Consider the following 22,571-nt stretch of genomic DNA (forward strand, 5'->3'; position numbering starts at 1 on the left):
TCCTGACCCACCTTAGCTTGACTATATCCCAGATGGGACAAGTTGCCTTGCCTCAAGCTTTTAGACCTTGTGGGATAGAGAATTGAAAAGAGAAATTATGTCTCTTGTATTCTGCTTAAAGATGCCCAGCTATTAGGACTCAATCATGTACTAGTCTAGAAATCAATTCAATATGTGAAATAATAGTCTACTTTTGGAAAACTGGATCTGGACTTTGTCAGGAACATGTTTGGAAGATAGCTGTAGCTTGCTATGATGTTAGGATAGCAAGAGATAATGTTGGGACAGGATCTGGATTTCAAACAAGGGTTAGTGAATGTTTTAAGACTCTTTTAATTGTCAATCTAAAATTGTTTTTGTCTCTTCTACAGCATATATTGTAAGTTGCATTGATTGTATACTTTCCAATTATGTTAGTGTGTTGAAACCTGGCATGTCTGTTACAGGGATCTATCAGTCAGCTTTCGTCTCACTGCCCTGAGTATTAGAAAACCTTGATTCTCTGAAAAAAAGCTTGAAAGTGCTGGAAGAAGTGAGTTAGGCTTTAAGCAGAAGCAAGAGGGTAGCAGACTTGATTATTGCTGGTATAACAGCTCTAATTCCATTAATTGCTAGCACCACTGCTTCTGCAACAGCATTGATACTAGGAGTTATGACAACTATTTTTGTTAACCATCTAGCAAAAATAATGTTACTAATGTATTGAGTATACAAAAGGATTTATATAGGTATCTGGAACAACGAATGATGTTCTATAACCCATTCAAATTATCTGAAGGAGGTTCAGGGTTCAAGAGTTAGGAGCCATCCCAAGTGTCATGACAAATATCATTGGAGTAGTATCACTTTTAAAATTCACAATAATTGTCATTATAATTAGAAAACAGTTTAAAGACACCTGTAGGATATTTGGCATAATCCTAACACCTCTCTGGGTGTGTTAGCTTTGCATAGTGAGATTATGAATTTAAAGAATACTGTTGACCTTTGATGTTCCAGATAATGCCGATAAAATTATCCATGGCCTGAGCTCAGTATTTCCATTTTGGACAAACCTCAGGAATGGCATATATAGCTTGATCAGGCTAGCCCTTCTTGTCCGGGAATACTTTTATTCCTGCCCATCACATTAAAGCTTATCTTTAACAACATCAACAATGTTGGCAGCCAAAGTACATGGCTTAAACCTGAAAATGGACCCCCAGACAGAGTTATTAAATTAACAGGCTGGCAAGCCAAAGACAGGTTAGATTCTGCACAGAGCCTTACTAACCTAAGACAGAAGTGCATTGCCTTTGATAATGCATATTCCATGATGGGTAATGAAGGCATTCTTGTCAGAATGACCTAAGACAGGCTCAGTCTTGTTAACGAAATAAAAAAGGGGGAGAGGTAGAGAGCCTTTGGGGCTGCTTGGCAAGAAGCTAACATGGGCCAAGGACAAGGAAAGGGGCTGCTTGGCAGGAATATGACATTGGCCAAGGACAAGGAAGTAGGCTTCAAGCAGGAATCTGACATTAGACTAGAACAAAGAAGAAATTTCATGTTGGAGTCTAAATTATAGGCTACAACAAAGAAGTAATCTCAGGCAGGAATCTAAATATTAGGCCAGAACAAAGAAGTAATTTCAGACAGGATTCTAAATTTTAAGCTAGAACAAGGAAGTAGGCTGCAGACATGAAAATGACCTTGGGCTAGGATAGGAAAGTAGGCTCAGATACGTTTGTCATCCTGATAAGACTTTAGAAACAGTGATGATCACGCAACTGGGTTTGATGCCTTGCTTTTTCTTTGACTATTTGTGTTTATTGTATTGCTTGTTTCTCAACTATTTGCATCTATTGTATTGCTAGATCCTCAACCTAGAACTGACCATAATACATGCATGTAATCAAAATGGTATAAAAGCATAAAGGAAGAGGGGGTATAGGATAGGGGGTTCTAGGGAGGGGAAATGAGGAAAGGGGATGACATCTGTATTGTAAATGAATAAAATATCCAATAAAAAAAAAGAAAAAGAAAGTGGTGGTGCACACCTTTAATCCCAGCACTTGGGAGGCAGAGGTAGGTGGATTTCTGAGTTTGAGGTCAGCCTGGTCTACAGAGGACAGGACAGCCAGGGCTACAGAGAGAAACCATGTCTTGAAAAACAAAAAGAAAAAGAAAAAGAAAAAGAAAAAAAAGGTGATTTCCTGCCCAGTGACCTCATTGGTTAAGAAACTGATAAGTGGTTTTTCTCTATATTCATTTTCAGTGGAAGTTCTGAAAATTGGGACACTCTCCCTCCCTTCCTCTCATTTTTGAACAACTGTGATGTTTAGACCTGCCAAGGCTGTATGACTTCATTGTCTGGCATTTGGTGGATTCCAATACAAATAAAAAATAAGTCAAAGAAATGAACTGGGATTTGAAAATATTTTCATTATTGGGGTTTTTCATCCTCACAGGCTTGAGCCCACAGAAACGTTTGAGTAAGGTCCCCAGAATAGCCTAATTCATTCACACCAAATCAAAGCTCTCTCAAAAGACTGTGGGAATTCTTATTCCCCACTCTCTCAGAGACTTGGTTAGGTGAGTCAAAGCTTGCTAGTCTCCTTCTGTGATTGCTTACCCATCTGTAAAATTCAAATAATAATTCTTGCCTCCAGGCAACCAAAGGTTCTTGGTGACCTTAGATGGAGATACTTGATATGGATAAATAGCAGGAACAAAGATACAAACACAGAAGATGAAAGTTGAGGAAGGAAAGACGTTTAATCGAAGGTATTTCCTTTTTTTCTTTTTTTCATTCTAATCGTTATTAGAGATAGCAAAGCTTAGGAATGAAGTGGCAAGGATCAGGATGGAGATTCTGAAACTTCTCCCAGAACTGCTATCTTCTGGAGCTAGTTCACAGCCTCTGGTGGGAGCTGGATAAGAAGACATATTTTTCACATGGTCTCCCTGCTCTGTACACACAGGGTGTAGCCCTCATGATTTCAGGGCTGGAGGAGGATAGCCAAGTTGTTAGGGAGCCTGGTTTCTAGAAGGTGATGGGCAGCTGGTACCACTCTGTGTCAGTCAGTATTTAGAAAGGGTCTGGGTATGTGTGTGTGTGTGTGTGGGTGTGGGGGGGTGCCATAATGAAAAAGTTTCTTTTCTGAAAACATTTGAATTTACAACCTCTCTGCTAAACATTTCTGAGAAGTCAGACTGAGTTGCTAGTAAATGTGGGAAATATGTTTGCCCTGTGGCAACAGGCTCAATTTTAAACAAATAGGCTTATGCATATTTAAAGATAAGTGAAAAATCTTACCCCTCAAACAAACAAACAAACAAACACCCCCTAAAACCAAACTACTAAAGCGGCGACTTCCAGAATAAGAATGGGAAGGAAGGGGAAGCTCACGGGTTTAAAGAAGTAAATGGCTTGGTTACTTGGTCTTTCTTGTCCTGTTGGATAAAAAGTAAGTTCCTGAGATGAGAAGTAGGAAATTAAAAACAACAACGCTCTGGGTTTTCAGGACTGAAGTCAGTGCAGGGAAGGATGGTGGGTTACCATGGGAACTTTCTATAGCGTGCTTGATGTGTCTGGTCCTGTGGTGCTACTTCTGGTTTAGCTGCAGGTTTTCAAAAAGAGGACTTAGAAGAAGGACCACAAATCATACAGGAGTGAGCCTCAGGGAGGACTTCCCCAGTCCTCAGTAACTTCACTCAAGGTCAGAAGGAGTTGTTTAAAGTGACTTCAAATGTCCTTGGGTTTACTTACAAACCAAACCAAACCAAACCAAAACCCCAAAACAATAAACAAACAAAAAACCCAGAACCTATGATATTTTGGTAGCAAAAAATTGGCTTCTTATTCAGGGCCTCATCTTTTCTAGAAAGCCTGAGCTCACAGTGCTTCCATATTGTCTTTGAACTGCCAGGTCCTATTCAGTAACCATTTACACTTAAAGACAGTGCAAGTATGTGGTCCCTTTTCTGATGACAGGTTTTTCCCCAGACCAGGGTTTTTCTTAGTCTGTTCTATCTATTACAAGCTATGAGGACCAACTTCTAGCAAACACAATTTTCAATCAACAAAGCTTAAACCCCAGAGTCTGAGTGGTTGAATGGGACCAGATAGTGATCATCATCCACTTGACTCCATTTCTCCGGCTCCAAACCAGGCCAGGGAGCCACTGAGCTATGGCAGACATTTTTCCATTGGCTCACCCATTTGATCTAGTGAAATGACTGAAGAATCTGGGTTACCCCAGTAGAAAGATGAAGTAGGGGAGATATTCAGATTTTCTTCCCTTGGCTTTCCAAGTAGCCTATGCTGCCTAGTTGGGGGCTCAACAGTTTTCACTGTGTCTGACGCAGAAAGATAATTTCAACAGCCACAGTTGAAGATGAATGGGACACTAGCTGGGACAGTAGTTTTAAAACAAGGATTCAAGGTGACCTACGAGTTCCAAAAAGCCACAGGGCCAGAGTAGCAGATAAAGAGATTGGCAAGGTTCAAAAATTTATTCTCCAACACAGTTTCCTTGGGGGCTTGCAATTCACTAACCGAACCTGTGAACCAGCTGTATTTAGTGTGCGCTCTTACTTCCTTGGGTCTCTAAAACTGACAATCGTCTGTAGGTCAAGTTCCAACGGAAGTGACATTTCTGACCTAGCTCTATAAATAGAGTACTGGAAAAAACCATCAGCTGCACAGACTGGCCCAGGAACCACACGCTATCTATTAAGCAACCATAGGGTCTGTGCTGCCATTTTAAACGAGAAAGAAATAGCTTGTGTTATTTATAATCTTCTGAGTTTTGAGATTCTCAAAATACTTGGAAGCTATTAGTCTTTCAGATTTACAAAGAAAGGATCTGAGGCATAAAGTCACGTTAACAGCTGTCTCACCCAATACCATCTGCTCAAGGCCCAGTGACCTGCTAGAGGACCAGGCCACTTTGCTTAGGTCATGGGGAAATTGTCATCTCCAGGCTCTCTTGGCTAGAGGAGGGAGGGATGAATTGCTGTCCAGTGTTTGCTCGTATCACATACTCTGCCTGACTCAAGTCTCAGTAACACTCATTACTGGGGAGACTAAGGAAAGTGAAGCAGAAGCCATAAAAGGTAGAGTAATCAGCACCTTTGGAATGCAAGATTTAGAGGTGGATTAATCTCCCCTAGCAGCAGGTGGAGCAGAAGCGGGGGTGAGCTAATCGCTAGGATAAAGCCTGGTATGCACCAGCACGAATCATCCAAACAGCCCCAACTGATTGTTGTATGGGGAGAAAATACTTATACTTTCCCAGAGACTTGGAATGGTCATGTAAGTTATCCAATTGGGATACTTTTGAAATAGAGATGGGCTCTTTTGAGTCATAACGGGACAGCAGAGATGAGTTGGGACTGTTCTGGGTGAACACGGGTGTCATCTAACAGGGTCACCGTGTAGAAACCGTCAGAAATCAGGGTGAGGAGGCTAGCTCTCAGTAAAGGTCAATCTGAAGACTATCCCATTTGGCAACCAAACTATCCCAACTATGTAGGGCTTCTTCTGTGCTGTGCTTGCAGTGACAGGCATCAATATCTTTAAATATAGCTAGGGAAAAAAATAGCTGGAATAGTCCTAGTATCTGAGTAGAAAGAAGCACTCTCCTCTCACGGGTTCAGCTGGCAACATTGCCCAGGAGATCACTGGAGCCCCTGATCCAGGAGCACTGCTTTCTCCCTGTTACTTTCTATTTGAGGGGACAGTCCTGAAGGATGACCCAAAACTAAGTTTCTCAATCTGTGAAAAGAAGTTGTGTGAGTAGGCGTGCACATCCATGCAGTGCATAGAAGCCAGAGGGCGACAGTAGGCATCCTGCTTTTCCAGCGAGACTGGATTTTTACACTGAATCTGGAGTTGAACTGCTACCCTTAGTGATTCACTGTAGTGCTGGGTTACAGGCAGGCATGGCCATGTCTAGGTTTTTATGTGGTGTTGGAGATCTGAATTCAGGACCTCATGCCTGCGTAGCAAATGTTCTTATCTGCTGATTATCTTTCCAGCCCTGAGGAGAACTTCTAATTAATAATGAATTCACTTATTAGAGTAAATGCACATGCATGTGCACGTGCATGCGTGCACACACACACATACACACTTAAGCTAACACTAGCAAAAAAAAAAAAAAAAAGCAAAAATTGAACTAAAGAAACCTGAAGCACATTAAAAAAAAAAAAATTCACGTTCATTTAAAATAGGCCAGGATGTTTACATGAAATGTCTCTTGTCCCCGAATGTATTTCTATCCTCTTGCTGTGAATTTTTCAAATTGCACTTAACAGCTGCCTTGGTCTGAGCTTTGTTTTTCTGCTCCCATCATGGTATCTGAGGTGGCAGGAGGATACCAGAGTTGCAGTCTCAGTAAATCTGTGTTATGCATGGTCATCATCTCCGTTTTTGACCATCTGATGTTTGTTTCAGGAAACACTGGCTAATGGCGATGGAACACAGCTGTTCAGTCTGACATCAGGTTGGTTGGAGCCCTGACTGCTGGGCTGAGAGAAATCCCTCAGACAACTGCCTGCGAAGAGAACTGGGAAAGGCTAAAGAATGGCAGATCCTTTATCAGTTACTCTTCCTGGGGAGACGTAAGCCACAGAAAATATATAAAAAGCTGTTCACATTTCAGGCTCCAGTTCAGACAGTGAGAGAGCCACGTGATAACCCACTTAACTGAAAAGCAAGGGACTCTCTGAATGCTATGCTTTGACCATGGGAACTCAGTTCACAAAGAAATGGAAATCCCAGGTCTGGGAGCCAGTCCCTGCGCATTTAGTTGATGTGGACCCAGACCTATGTGAACAGTTCCTACTTCGTGCCCACATCAGCTCATTGGCTATGCAAGCAGCAAGGACCAGAGGCAAAACAGAAATGTGATTTGTCAGGAAGTATATTCTCGAAGAAAAATATTTCTGTGAAACCAGTGACTAAAAGATCTTAATACACAATGACATTTCAGCTAAACATGGTGTCTAATCCTGGCCTGAACTCTGGAAAACCTGCCATAGAAACATTACTGGGCACACCTGGCAAAGCTTAAATATTGCCCGTGTATTAGATTACAGTGTTGTATCAATGTTAATTTCCTGGGTGAGAGAATAGATGTATTATGGTTATATAAGAGAAATTGTTGTTCTTGGGAGACAAATGAAAGGCTAGGGGGATGGAAGACCGTGACATCTACAAGGTACTGTTAAATGGTGTCACAAAGACAGTAACAACTTAATGATATTACAAAATAGATGGATAATGACAGTAAGCCCGAAAATAAAACAAGTGAGGCTGAATGCCAACAGCCAGGAGGCGGTACCTGAGCTCACTGTAGTTTTCTTAGAACATCATGTGTAAAAACGTAAGTTAACTGTGAGGGATGGACTAGGCCACTCACAATAGCAGGACTTGGGGTTGGGTCAAATGTTTCTCACATCAGAATCACCTGGTTAACTCTTTAAGGCATTGAATTGGAACTCCAGGATTCAAATCCCAAATTTAAGACACCAACATTTCTACTGGCACTGCCCAGATACACGCACGCACGCACGCACGCACGCACGCACATGTGCACATTCACTCATAGCAGGATTTTGCATTTCTGTTTGCAATGGCCCAGGTGCATTTGCATTGGGAAATCTTCAGTGTCTTGTGACACAGACTCTGTATCCTTTTCATCTTGGAGACACAGCTCTGCAGAATGCCCTTTGGCCCAGTGTTTAAAAATGTTGTCTGCCGACTTTATCCGCATCTTAGCTCCCAAGGGGAAGAGAGAGGAGAGATGTGAGTGCTTTTCAGAGTGGCCATAACTCATCTGTCTGGAGCTGCTGTCGGAGGCGCCACCCAAAACATTCAGAAAGGGTGGAGGGGGGGGGGGCAGTTGACAGTTTGTGGTATAAAACAGGTCAGGGCTAGAATGAGCCAGGTCCCTCATTTAGAGACTCTGATTAAGGTGCTTCCTTCATTATGCTTCTTGGCCTGAAGTTCTTCAAAGTGCTTCAGCATTCAATAGGTCCAGCTCCTGCTGTCACTGAGGAAGCAACACTCAGGGAGTCAACATAAGTAAAAGGGACAGGAGACAGACACCCTCCGGTGTCTCTAACTCTGGGGTTGTATGCATGATAAAGTCAACTGAAGTTTCTTTCCTTTGATCTTAAGACACAGGTACAATCATTCCTCCTTGGTAAGAGGAAAGGATGGAAGGAGGAAGGGGAGAGAGAAAGAGAGAGAGAGAGAGAAAGAGAGAGAGAGAGAAAAAGAGAGAGAGAGAAAGAGAGAGAGAGAGAGAGAGAGAGAGAGAGAGAGAGAGAGAGAGAGAAAGAAAGAGAGAGCCACTGTAGCCCACCTTGCTGCATACATTGCTGAGGCCTGAGTCCAGGCCTTTCTGTTGGCCCAGCTGCCTCCCTTCTGGCATCTGAGAGCAAACTGCAGTGGAGAACGCTTTTAATTATCACCCAGCATGAATGTGAGGGTTTACTGTTATACTTTCCTCCCACCCATCTCAATTGCCCCTCTGGGAAGCAGAATGACTGATAGGAATCAGTATACACTCTTGCATGGAGAGAATGGAATGTGGGCGGCACACACGTCTGTGCCCCTGAAGGCACTGAGCAGGGGACAGGAGTAGAAGTAGATCCCTGAAGAGTTCAGTCCGTGAAGGCCTCCCTGTGTCCTTGCCAGAACATGAGTGTTGCCCTATCTACACAGGCTGCTCAGTTCCCTCAGTGTGGCCTGCCTTTGTTTGACATCTGCAGGTAGGGTCTCCTTGAGCCAAGGCTAGGAGAAGCTGCCAGACTTCCCTTTTGGAGGGTTGTGCACACATGGGAGAGATTACAAACATGTGAGGGATAGATGTCCCCCATTACCTCAACATAAGGCTCACAACAAATTAGAGGCACAGAAGAGAGGAAAGCTCTTCTTTGTACCACATTCACAGTGAATTCTAGATGATAAATTGTAGGGTCCCAACAGTGTGTAGATTTCCAGTGTGTGTGTGTGTCCCGAGTTCAGAGGTCTAAGGGTAAAGGTACTTTTAGGCAATAGAGCTAATCTCGCTTCAACATTCTCTACTTCCCTAGCGGCATCCAGATCTTCGAGGGTTAGTCAAATAGTTTTAGAAAGTAGCCTCATGGCAGAGAGGAAACTGACAAGGGAGATATGCTGATGTCAGCAGAGTCATTTTAACTGGGGGAACTGGTTTCAGTGGGTAGTAAGAAGTCAGGATACATCTGCAAAATATGAACTCTTAAGCAAGGCAATTTCCGTCTGCCTCATAGCCACTGTTTATCCAGAAATGGGATAGAACTATGGGTTTTCCAAAAATGACCAGAGTCAGGAGAGCAATCAAGACCACCAACCTGTGTAATGTGTCCCACATCTCAGGCATCAGTTGACATAACACTAAAGACTTATGAGGTAACATTTTAGGATAATGAGTGTGTTCCGGGTACTGGGCTAAACACCTCGACTTATATTGTCTCTGTGAGGGAGGTACACCATCACACCAATTTTCTAAGGGAGGAAGCTGAGCTGCCAAGAGAGTTATTTGCCCAAGGCCACTTGGCAAGTGGCACAACTAGGATGTGAGTGAGCCCCACGGTCTAACTCATTATTTCTCCTTTCTTTATTTCCTTCTGGGAGGGAAAAGTTACCAGCCCTCAACTCACGCCATTTCCCAGATATCCTCTTCTTCCTCAATAAACTGTAATATATAATTTCTCATTTAGAGTTCTCGGTGCCTTTCTAGAAAAGATATTTTGATGAAATTCTCTCTCTCTCTCTCTCTCTCTCTCTCTCTCTCTCTCTCTCTCTCTCTCTTGTTGGGGAAATCCAGTCAAGAAACTGACACCAAAGAAAAATAAATCTCCAGGTTTTCTTCAACTGAAAATATGTAAAATAACCCCAGCTGCTAAAATCATGAGTTTCTTTCTATGATCATAATCTACACATCTGGATTTCTTTGCCAGAAATACGTGATTATGTATCTCTTTATGTTTTTTGACATGCCTGTATTTTATGGCATCTCTAAGTAGAGGTGTTGTGTTAGTCATTTCAATTTCCATTGGTAATTTCATGGTTTATTTTCATTATCATTAACTCTACAATGTGCAGAAGGCACATATGATAGAGTTAAGAGCCCTGGAAAAAGCCAGCTATGGGTTCCTTTGGGTAAGGGCACTTGCCACCAAGACTGACAATCTGAGTTCAATCCTCAGAACCCACATGATAGAAGAAGAAGAAAACTAACTCTCATGGCATGATCATCCACCACCAACCTGCCCCCTTCCAACTACCAAAAACACCTTGAAAGCTAGTTAGTTTATTTTTAACCCATACTGTTCCTGGGGGATAAGAAGACAGACGATACTCATGGCTAATACTTAGAAGCATCTGTATGAACCAGAAACTGTTGTACAAGTAGAGAGCCCTTCATCATGCTGCCAGCAATATGAAGTAGTTATTACCATCGCTCCTCCTTTAGAGAGGAGGCAACTTTATCTTTATTTCTATAGCTATGAAGTGGTAGGGTCAGGATTCAAACTCCTGCTGTCTGGCTGCAGGGCCCATGTGTCAGCCTTATCCTCAGATCTACCAGGTGGTAAGGCTGGGGGACCTTGGACCTGAACACTTCATATCTCTGAGTTTGATCCTAACAATGAATCATTACAGACACTTTGTTTTGAGACAGAGCTTCTCTGTGTAGCACTGGCTGCCCTGGTACTCACTTTGTAGTCCAGGCTGGGCTATACCTGGAGTCTGCCTGCCTCTGCCTTCTGAATGAGTGCTGGGATTAAAGGCATGTGCCACCACTGCCCAGCCCATTACAGACTCTTAAGCAAAGATTTCCATAAACTTTCCATGATATTACCATAGGCTTATCATGTTTGTGAAACAGCAATGGCACAAAACAAAAATCTCATGAGATTGTTTCACATAAAAGATTATTAATATTCCTTAGGAGAATCACATTGCTGCACAGTCTGTGGTCAAGACTAGGTCAAATACCCCTTTGCATCTGTGACCAGGGGTGTTGCTTCACCTAGGAGGCCGGGGATGACGGCATCTAGGAACTCCTGTAGCTGTCTATAGCTACAAGATGAAAGGCTCCACAGCACCCCTGGCTCTAAATTAAAAACAGCACAACAGGGCCAGTGTGATGGCTCAGTGGGTAGATGGGCTTGTCCCCAAGCCTAATGACCTGAATTCGATCCCTAGGACCCCCATGGTAGAAGCAGACAACCAGCTCCTGCAAGGTATCCTTTGATCACTACAAATAAACAATCAATCAAACACACATGTACACACAAATACACATAAAAACAAACAACAGTATAATAACATGGCAGGCAGGACAACACAACAATAAGACAAAGGGCAGAAAGACCTCAGGGACATACAACTTCCCTTAAACTGATCACTAAGGGGAGACTCTTTCAAGAGGCAAGTGCCTGCCAAAAGGAATCTAGATTCAGTATTCTGTATTTTTCCTCACGATTGAGAAGTTTTCTCTCCCGCAACCCAATCCTTTTCATGAGTACTCCTACCACAATCAAAAACTTTGAAAGTAGACGCTCTCACTTCAAAGAGATTTTTAAATAAAAACTCAAAAACCCACAGTGGTCACAAACTGTTCTGGGGTTGAGGGTGTCATCTTAGGGGACACTACTTTCACAATGCCGGGAAGGAGCGGGATGGGAGAGAGGCAAAATCCGGGAGTGAAGAAAGGGAGGTGGGAGGGGACTGGATAAAGAGGGAGAGTCTTGGGCTTGAAAAAAGCGACATTGTCCAGAGAGGTGAAAGGGAACAGATGGCCGTGGAGAATGTGGCCCTCAAAGACCCCGACGAAAGGCCGTGCTGACAGACCTTGCTGTTTCCTATTGATGCTTGGATGTTCTGTGTTGGAGGGCTGAGGCCAGAGTAGCCGCCAGGCCTCTGTTCCCAGCCGCTCACTGGGGCAGTGGTGCTGAGGCTCCAGGAGAAAAAGAAAAGGGAGGGTATCCTCTGCCAGCAGCAGCAGGGAAGGCTGCACCCCACAGCCTCTCTTCAGGCATGGCCAGGGAAGGTCAGCCTTGCTCTTGACTGAGCACTGGCAGAGGTGAAAGAAAGGACAGGAGTCCAGGCCAAAGTCTCTTGCTTCCTTCCCTGAGAACCTGCTGGGGGAGGCATGTCTGGGATCAAATGGCTATACCTTAGGAGGGGGAAATGAAGAAAGAGTCCAGGCATTGAAGAGTGAGCCATTTAAACAACAAATGAGAAACCTGGAGTTTTGAGAGCTGACAAAAGAGTGACTTGCTGAGACAAACGCAAACATGGGTTAGAAAGGAACCTGGGTCAGAGGCCAGTCAGCTTCTGCAGAAGGGCAGGCATCAAAGTGTACTTGCCTGACATAGCACGATAGTACAGAGAAGGGGAAGGCATGTCCCTGCATGTCTGTCTGGCATGGGGAGAGGATGCCACTGGGCTTGCTCTATATCCAGCTGTGCCATACCAGGGAATGCCCCTGGAGACACAGAAGTCATTTCAATGAATAGCTAGTGCAGGAAGCCCTGCCTGGCTGGTGAACTCATCTTTCTAGAAGGAGAAAGTCCAGCAGCCTCTGCAGCCAGAGAAGCAGTGAAGAGAGGGAACAGTTTGCAGAAGTAGTAATTACTAAGAGGCCTGTAAACTTCAGGGGGCTAAGATGTAATCAGTGTAATTTCCTTAATATGACTTTGATCAGAAAAATCATTGTTCCAAATGCCCCCATGACCTCTCTTTGTACCGTTTACAGGGGGGATGATAAATTCAGTCCTGCTCCTGCTGGCTGGGAGGGGTCTGCATGCTTCCCACTCAATGTTTAGTCAGCCCAGAGAGTTATGTGAGCTCAGAACATTTTTCCCAGTCCTGCATTTTCTCTTTTTCACTGGCCCTGAAAATGGCAACAACCTGCCAGGGGCCCTGAGTCTTGAAGCAATGGAGTATGGGTTTGTGGAAACTGACCCCTCACTGGAACATTTGGAAATATTCCTATACATGTCAGACCCCATAAACATTTCTCATTTGACCCTTTTTGGGGAAGGAGGGATTAAAAGGCTTTGAATATCTTTAGTGACTTGGTAAGCTCACTTTAACCTCAAGCCAGGCCCCCCCATTTTGACCCACATGAGGATGCCACAGTGGCTATCAGAGTCCCATGTTTATACCATATGTACATCAATCTGAGTTGCTGAGAAAATTCCCATGAAGCCACATAGTGAAAAAGACCATGACAAAGACCTTGCCTTTTATTTCTCTCCTTCAGCAAAATTGGTCCCCAGGCACTTTAGACTTAGAAGTCCCACTAATAAGCCTTATAAACTGTGAGCCCAGACTCTGCATAGAAACTACTTTGTATAGCCCCTAAGTGAAATCCCCCGGGGGACAGAAGATGCCCACGGCTTTAACAACCGAGACATAACACCGCCTCAGTATGAGAACAGAAGACAAGCACGTTCTGACGTCCCAATTGAAACTACAGGCTGAATCGGACATAGAAGAATGCAATTACCTTTTCTAGTCTGATGGTACACTAAAGAAACTGGAGAAGTGGGATACCTATTAGGTCCCCACTAATCCTCCTCCTAAATTCAAAGCAGGGCTAGTCCCTGGAACTCATTTCTGAGTATCCTTACTCCCTGTTATTGTTAGGCAGCTCAATTGATAAGTGCTTCCAGCTCCTAATGCTTTCTGCTTAGCTCGCCCCCTCTTCTTTCCCAGGGGCTCAAAGCACTTTACAAATATCACCTCATTATTCTTTATAGCACTCCAGCGAGCCTGATAGGTGGAAAGGTTCATTATCTTCTCCTCAGCAATAGGGGAAATAGACAAAGGAAGGAGAAGTGACTTGCTGAAGCCAGCAAAGCAGAGGCTGGACTGGAAGTACAGCTCAGCCACTCTCCCAACTCCAAATGTGCACATGTCCTATGTCAGCTTGTAAAACTGATCTGCTGACAGGGTGGGGTTTTGTCCTAAGCACTATTTTGTAATCAGTGTGTCTGGAGGGAGGCTCTGCACTGGGCTGGAGGGGAAGGGGCAGGAGTGGGGATGGAGTCCACCATCAGATGGTGACACTTAGGTTAGATAAAGTTCTTCACCAGAGTCCCAGTGCTTTCCCAAGAAAAGGAGCTGCTTAGATTGGAGGCTTCTTCCTGCTCTTGCATGATGGATGAGGAAAGACTTTCTGAAGATTGCTTCTAGTGCTCCCTAGTTCCTGTGACCACTGGGGACCATTTCGTAAGCCGGAAATGGCTGTACCCTTGTCTTCTTACAGAGTGTTCCTTGTCATCCACCATCCACCTACGACAGGAAGCATCAGGGCAGCCAGTATGACAAGGCAAAGCGGAGAGGTGGCCCTGGTGCAGTAAGGCCAAAAGATAATGGAGCCCTGGGGAACAGGAAGATACTGAAGGGGCCATCAAGGAAGAACTTAAAATGAAAAGCTGGCAAGCTGCATCATGAATTGAGCCTCAGTTTGAACCAGAGACACACCCTATATTCTGTGGAATTTACACTAAGTCCCCCAAAGTATGGGAAGGCCTGGGAACAACAGGACTTAATTTGGCTTTTCCAGATAGAGGATTTGCCAGACCCCCTCCTCCCCACCCCTTGTGTGAACAATGGTCCAGTGTACCCTGTTGTGGCAGTTTTCCATTTACACAGAAGTTCATTTTAATATATAAAAAAAAAGCACTGATCTTCAAGTTAATCAAAATTGGATTATACAGGTTTCAGGAGTTTAGAATTTGGCACTTGAGCTCCCTAACCCTGAACCTTTAGAAGACCCACCATAGCTCATCTCTCTCGTCTTCAACACTTACTTTGTCTGAATGATGCTTTGTTGATCATCTGACAAAGAGCTAGAGAGTGACAGTAAGAATCAATATCTGCTTGTAGGAGCAGCTCTGGCCACAAGAATATCCACCTTGGATAATAATAAAGAATGATACTTTGGGGTGAGGGGATGGTTGGTTACAGGGACCAGAGATAAAGGACTGACTATGCAACCGCCAGAGGAAGCACATTTTATTTATTTATTTTTTTAAATAATTAGGCTGTTTTTGTTGGCCTGATCTTTCCATTCACCATGGGAACTGTGTTGCTTGCTCACTGTTCCTACAGAGACTGCAGGACACTTTTCTTTAAACAGAGTTAAAGGAATAAAGAATAAGTATCCCCCGAAGGCCAGTGTCTTCAGGGTTGGGGTGGGGGAGGAATTGTATTCATCTCCATGTCCAGCTGTAAGGGCCACAGACTGCCAGCTCTGCTCCATCTGCTCTCGAAGGGCCTCAGCCTGACCTTGTGGAACCTTCTTTCTGGGAAGTTAAGGAACTTCCAGGATTAGCTCAAATCTGGAGGCTGCCAACTGTGACAATCTACAAAGCTCTCTTAGGCAATGATTCAGACCCCATTTCTGCTCAAAGCCAAGATGGTTCCCAGTGAACTGGAAACACTCTCATTTCCTAGATGTAGACTATAATAGGAGTTGACCCCGGAAGAATTTTGGAAGGGCAAGTCTCGGATTTCTGCATACTACAGATTCAACAGCTGATACCAGATATAACCAAAATGCAATAAAACCTGAAAAGCCGGGTAAAGAGGTCATCAGACACAAGTCTGAAAAAGAACACCACAAAAAGGGGTGTGGTATGTTAATGACAATGATGGTTAATCTCATATATTTAACTACCCAAGACGGCGTATTTTGGGAGGAAATACCTAGTGAATCTCTCCTAAACTGAATTTCTGGACATTCTAGCTGTCCAAGTTTCTAAGTCTGATTAGATAAAATACAGATTCCCCTCAAAATCCCTAATTGGAAAAGAATAAATTGGTATTTTGGGCTAGCCCAGCTAAGAGCTAGGCCTCAGATCTAGCCAGGAACAGCACTGGTACACTAGGGCCCTCGTCTTTTTCTCTGTCTCGTGAACGTTGCAGACATCTGAGCCGCTGATGAAACATCAGAATAAACCTCCAACCTCCCTCTGTGGCCTCCTCAGGCTTCAGTCCCGTCTGAAAATCAAGGAAGCAGGACTAGATAGAGAGTCTCTAACATCCACCCTCTGAGGATACCTGTAATGTCTGCATCTCTGCAGAGTCGGCTCCAGCACTTTCCGGCTACAGTATATTCTCTACCTTTTGGGCTTCACTGAATCCTAGTCCCCAGGCATGCCTAACAGTGTTTGGGGGACTCTCAGATCACAAACTGAAGTCTACTGATCCAGCCGTCCTCAGGAACTGAAGATACACTAAGAGCTCTCTAATTCAAAACAGAAGGATGAAGACTCCACATGTGAATGAAGGCTTAGCAAGAACACACACACACACACACACACACACACACACACACACACATCTGTGGTTTAATTTTATAGTGCAAGTATCTAGGAAGTTAAGACAGTTTAAAAAAAAAACATAAATGGCAGATATTTTTTCAACATTCAACATTTCCAGTCTAGTTCGTAACCCAGCTCGGCAGCTCTGTCCATAACAATGTCCATAACACTAGTTGAGGGAGTTTTAAGAATAGTCAGCAACTCCAAGGAACTTTTCATTCAAGGACTTCAGAATGTTACATAAGGATTCTTATGATCCCAAACAGATGTGGAGAAGCTATTCATCTGAGGAATGAGCGACACTTTACAGATTTGTCTAGAGTAAGCCAGGACTTGAACAGAGATTCCAACCAAGCACTTTTGGATTTGAGCAGTTCCTAATCTTGGACACATTAGCAGGTACCTGAGTGAGTTACACAGAAACTTAGAAAAGTCACCATGAAAGAAGGCAGTCCCAAGCATCTGACTTCTCTAGCAGTTTTGGAACCTTTTGGAAGCCTAACTAGGGCAGACAGAATTTAGTCTAGCCTAGATAATTAATATAAATACTGATCTGTTCTTAACTTAGAAAATTGTTTCCCTACTCTTGTATGTTATCTTTTGGTTCAAGTCCACATGCGTGCTCTTTCAGAGGACTAACATTTAGAGCATGTTGGGGTAATAAGCACAAGGACAGACCACAAGTTGTCTGTATGATATGGTCTAAATTTTGAGGGGGGAAAACCCCCTTACTACAAGTATTTTTATGCACACATTCCTTGAGTCATCTTACTATGCGGTAAGCAAGAGGACTCCTTTGCTTCCAGGCTGGCCTTGACCAGCTTGACCATCTCAGTCTCCCTCGTGTTTAGATTACACTCCTGTCCCTGTGGTGGGATTATAATCTTCATTTTCCTTTTCTTCTATCTATATTTTTCTTTAAAAATTTTTAAAAAATATAGAGAGTTACACACATTTTGTATAATCATATTTTATATTGGTACACAAAGCAGCATGGATAAAGTTCACGAACAACGTGGAGCCGAAGAACCTGCACCCAAGTGTGAGAAACTGTTGTCACACTGTTTACGGAGAGTTCAAACCCGGACAAACTAACTTGTGGTTGCAGAAGCCTATGAGTGGGTGGTTATCCCGGGGATGGGATGGGAAGGTGGGAGGGATGGTGCCAGGGAAAGGATTGTCCTGGAGACCAGTGGTGTTCTGCTCCTACTTTACATGTTAGCTGCACATATGTGTTCATGGTGGAACACATAGCAGTGTTGTCCCTGTACAATGCATACCTGCTGCTAGTTTTATATCATACTTTTAAAAAATTACTTAGAACAAAGAAAATACTCAGAGGCTTCACTTTACTACACTTTTGGGGAGTCTAGGGAATGGCTCTTTGTGGACATGGGAGGGAGAATTCAGTTGTGTATTTTTTGGCAGGGGTGGCGGGGAGATGCTCATGACAAGGAAACCTTCATGGCTCTGTGTCAGAGAAGGGGGCTCAGCAATCTGGTTCCATTAACCAGGAAGAAAAACACGAACTGACATCAGCAAAAGGTCATGACTTCTGCCAAGATTAGCAGCCTTTGAATCTTTCTGACAACACAGGATTGATGGCGACTCTGAAAGGCTGTGTTTTCATTCATCTTGGGTTCTCCAGAAAGGCTGATACTGGACCAGATACATCACATGGAGAGGCACATGTCTAGAACTAAGCCCAGATTTATGAAAACAAAGGGCTAAATCTTCTAGAAGAAACTCTGAGAAGATGGCAACCTTGTATTCCCAGTTCCTAATGCGAGATTGTCTTATTAACAGAACAGGGGCTCAAGAAATACTTTTGACATGTGTGAATGTTTAAATCTCTGTTCAAAAGGAAAGCTGGAAACGTGCCAGTTCAAGCAGCCATGACTGTGAATGGGAAGGACGTGCTAGCATGACATATTGGCTTGGTGACTGTCTCTGCAGCATCCCAAGGAAGCTTTAGCATGAGGGGACTGAAGTTGCTGTACACATCTGGGAAAACTCTCTGGAAAGACACAATTGTCCAGCAGAGATATAGTTCAGGGCACATATGTCATTTAAAATTGTTATTAGCTATGTGAAAACGAGCAGAACAAATGCTAACATTTTATTTCAGTTAGCACACTATATCCAAACTACCATCAGATCGATGTGTAATCAATATAGAAGTTAATATATTTCACTCTATCTCTCCTATATGAAGTCTCTGACGTCCATTGTACATTATACTTAGAACGTGTTTTGAATATTCAGCAGCCACATGTGACACTGCCAGTCTAGGTGGCTTCCATTTGGTGGTGGTGGTGGAGGTGCCCTCTAAGTGACCCAGGGTATACAGAAAAACGAGCTCGTATTTAACAGTGTTTCCGTCCGCTCCTGCAGCCAACTGCATTCAAATCCTCCACTTTTCTAGATACATAGTATCCCTGTGGCAATTTCACTTTCTGCTTCCAGCACTTTGAGCATGGTTTCTGTCACATGCAATAAAGGCAGGCAGAGATAGAGAAGGCGTGCCTATGGGTACATCCTGTTTAAGTGGTGGCATGCCTGCTGAATAGCAGATGTTAAATCAGCACAGTTGAATTTATAAACTAAGAAAAGTTATTAAAAGAAATGTGCCACCATCTTATTCTTGGCTTTCAAGGGCATTTGCTGTAGGTTACACAATCAATTTGTCAGTCTCTTCTCTGAATAAATGAACCAAAGTCTAGTTCTCATTTGAAGAATTCCAGGTGCGCTTGCTGTACATTCTGAATCAAACAGGAGTTTAATAAGGTGCAGGCCACAAGATACCTGGATCCTATCCATGGGAGACTGCTACAATGTAAAAGAAATTAAAAGAACAGCCTTTCTATCAGCCAGCTCCATCTCAGCTCCTGCTCCATCTCAGCTCCTGTCTTCCTGCCAGCACTCATGTATTTCTGTGTCTCCAGTTAAACATGGAACTGGACTTTGAGAGGAAACGACTCAGTGGTTGAGGTCTCTTGTGGGGAAATCAACAGCCATCCCTGACACCTGGACCCAAATCCTTAGCGATTTAATGATGAATAAGTGTGGCTATCTTGGGACCAGCGTTCCAGAACTCTCAGAAGAGGTGAAGGCAAACTTTGGGCATTTTAGGTTGTAAAGACTACTCTTATTTCTAGGGTGTCTTTGCAGGTGATATAGGGTTGGTAAGTTGGAAAGTCTAGACCAGAAAAAGAGGCAGAAACAATCTTCTTTCCACTGACAGATAGGAGCCCTCCCAGGACCAGGAGCCCCGATGCTAATAGGCTCGTGCAATTCAGTGGGTTTGGAGGAGATGGGAGGGGCATAGGGGTAGGTCTTTAACAGTGTTTAACTAGACATTGTGAGGGCTGAGACAGAAAAAAACGAGAAAGCAATCATGCCATTATAGCCTTTAAAGTGTTAGCATGGGCCCTGTGCGTGCAGGAGGGAATCTGCAGAATTTACTGTAACTCCAGCTATCTAGAGAGGAGTTAGATATTCAGTGGGTGTCTTTTAGCCCAAAAGTGAACCTAGAATGGTGTGTCACAACTCCATGTGCATGAGTCAGGGCCTTTAAGATGCCGTTTCCCTTGCACAGATCAGTCACCAGGTAAGAGGGAAACAATGCACTTGCCCATGAAGATAGACTAGGCAGTTTCTTGTTGGAAAGCTCAAGTGAGTCAAAGAAAACTTAGCCTTTAGCATCCAAAGTTTCTGCTCTACTCATCCTACTTATGGGTAGGTGAGAAGCTTCAAACACACACACACACACACACACACACACACACACACACACAGAGAAATACACAGATACACACACACAGACATACACAGAGAGAAACACACACACAGACACACACATAGACACACACACAGACACACACACAGACACACACACATACACACAGACACACACAGAGAAACACACAGACACACAGACACACACACACAGAGAAACACACAGACACACATACATAGACACACACACAGAGAAACACACACACAGAGAAACACACACAGAGAGACACAGAGAGAAACACACAGACACACAGAGATAAATACACAGACACACACACAGACACACACACAGACACACACACAGACACACACATACACACACACACAGAGACACAGAGAGAAACACATAGACACACAGACACAGACACACACATACACATACTGGCACAAAAGTAGGACCCTTGAATTCTTCTGGTAGTTTGTGTGTGTGTGTCTTTTCTAAGTCCCTGCTTTTATCTCAGGGTGCCATTTATAAGAAAGAAGGGGGAACTGATAACCTTCAAAGGACATGGTTAATGAGATCATGTCTGAGAATCCCAAAACTTTAGAAAGGACACAGGAAAGAGGGCAACAAAGTGGCTGAGGGACCTCCTTCCGTGGCACAGAGGCCAGATTCTGGAGATAGGCTTTGGGTTTGAAATCTGCCCCTGATACTTATTAGCTGTTTACTTTTGAACACACGATGTAACCTCTCTGTGCTTCAGTTTGTTGACCTGTCACTCAAAGACAGCAATGCTATCTTACCTGTTGGGAACCATGTACTAGATGAGGCCATGTAAGCTCAGTATCCAGGGCATCTTGTACCCATCAATATTAGCTAATCCAATCACCCATAGCACAGCGTGTTTTCGGGATTTACCTAGAGATACAGTCTCTAGTACAGGCTGGCTTCAAATCCCCACTGCAGGGGAGGATGACCATCAGCTCTCTATTCTCATGCTCTCTATTCTCATGCTCTACCTTCCTAGGGTTTGGGTTACAGGCATGTATTACCACGTCCTATTTATGGGGTGCTGTGTGCAGAGCCCAGAGCTTCTTGCATGTTAAGCAAGCAGCCTAATAACCAAGTTGCATCCTCAGTTCCATCTTTACTTCTTTTCCTTATTTATAGGCACTCCCCTTGCTTCAACATCAATCCTGGGATGGCAGGTGTGGGCTACCAAACACTATCACACTTTTACTGTTAAATCTGGAAAAGACTATACCAATGTCTAGTCTTGCTTAGAAAACACCCTTTCATGTTAAAAAGAAAAATAAGATCAAAATAAGTCAATGAAAATGTGTATGCCAGGAAGCTCATGGAGGGGGGAAAGACCATTTCTTTGTCTCTCTCTCTGTCTCTCTGTCTCTGTCTCTGTCTCTGTCTCTCTCTCTCTCTCTCTCTCTCTCTCCTTCTTCCTTCCTTTCTTTAGAGATTTATTTATTTATTTTATGTATATGATTATAATGTAGGTGCGTTCAGACATACCAGAAGAGGGCATTGGATGGTTGTGAGCCACCAAGTGGTTGCTGGGAATTGAACTCAAGACCTCTAGAGGAGCAGTCAGTGCTCTTAACCACTGAGCCATCTCTCTAGTCCCCAGGACTGTTTCTTAAAAATAATAAATAAATAAATATTAAGTTTTATTTATTGTATGTTTATGAATGTGTACCACATGAGTACCTGGGAGTTACAGATGGCTAGGAGTTACCATGTGGGTGTTGGGACCAAAGCCCGGGTCTTCTGTAAGAGCAGTGTGTGCTCTTAACTGCTGAACCATCTCTCTAGCCTCCAACATTTCTAAAGAATTATTCTCAGAATTATTGGATGCTCTTAATGCTAGATTAAGGCCTTGCCTCCTAGGGGGTGGTTCTGGGAAATGAATTTCAGCTGTGCTTATTGACTCTCAGCTTTGGTATGGGCTCTTTTGAGAGATACAGAAAGCATGCAAGAGTCTGTGGGATGGGGTATATAGTGTCACCAAGCTTCCTATAAGATGAGCTTAAAACTGGGCCTTGAAGGGATGCTGCAAAAGGAGTACCAAGAAGAGAAAGGGCAAAAACGTATCACACTGCCTAGAAGAATAGTTACATCCACAGGCTTGCATTTCAATCGCTGAGGCTGGGGAGGGGGCGGTTTCACCTCCATATGATGTAGCAGGGAAGGGTGGCAGTCCTGGCATGCTGCCCATGTAGAGAAGTTGCCACCCAGCTGAGGGGAGAGTCAGGCTGAGCAGTGCCTCTGTTCCCTGGAGACTTGGATCAAGCTCATAGCCAGGGGAAGTGGGGATTAACACAATGTGGTGTCCGAGCTAATGAGTTAGCAAAACAGAGACAGATGGCAACTGAGTAACTTAGCCCATCTCTGTTTGCAGCGCACTCCCACAGCGTCCTGTCCTTGGGCTGTCTAACTCTGCACAGCCCTTTCTGTCCAA

The 22,571-nt window shown here is 43.7% G+C and overlaps 1 protein-coding gene and 1 long non-coding RNA gene across 5 annotated transcripts in view; one reads left to right on the forward strand and one right to left on the reverse strand.

Moving 5' to 3' along the window:
• The window catches only part of Rad51b (RAD51 paralog B), a 494,355-nt gene that overhangs the window by 54,046 nt on the left and 417,738 nt on the right, over window positions 1–22,571 (reverse strand). The gene's annotated exons all lie outside the window — the stretch shown is intronic.
• Window positions 5,158–9,837, forward strand: LOC143437050 (uncharacterized). The gene is made up of 2 exons (XR_013106748.1): window positions 5,158–5,296; window positions 6,440–9,837. It is a non-coding gene; the product is annotated as an uncharacterized LOC143437050 (long non-coding RNA).

The sequence above is a fragment of the Arvicanthis niloticus genome, chromosome 23 (assembly GCF_011762505.2).
Source record: "Arvicanthis niloticus isolate mArvNil1 chromosome 23, mArvNil1.pat.X, whole genome shotgun sequence".
NCBI lineage: Eukaryota > Metazoa > Chordata > Mammalia > Rodentia > Muridae > Arvicanthis > Arvicanthis niloticus.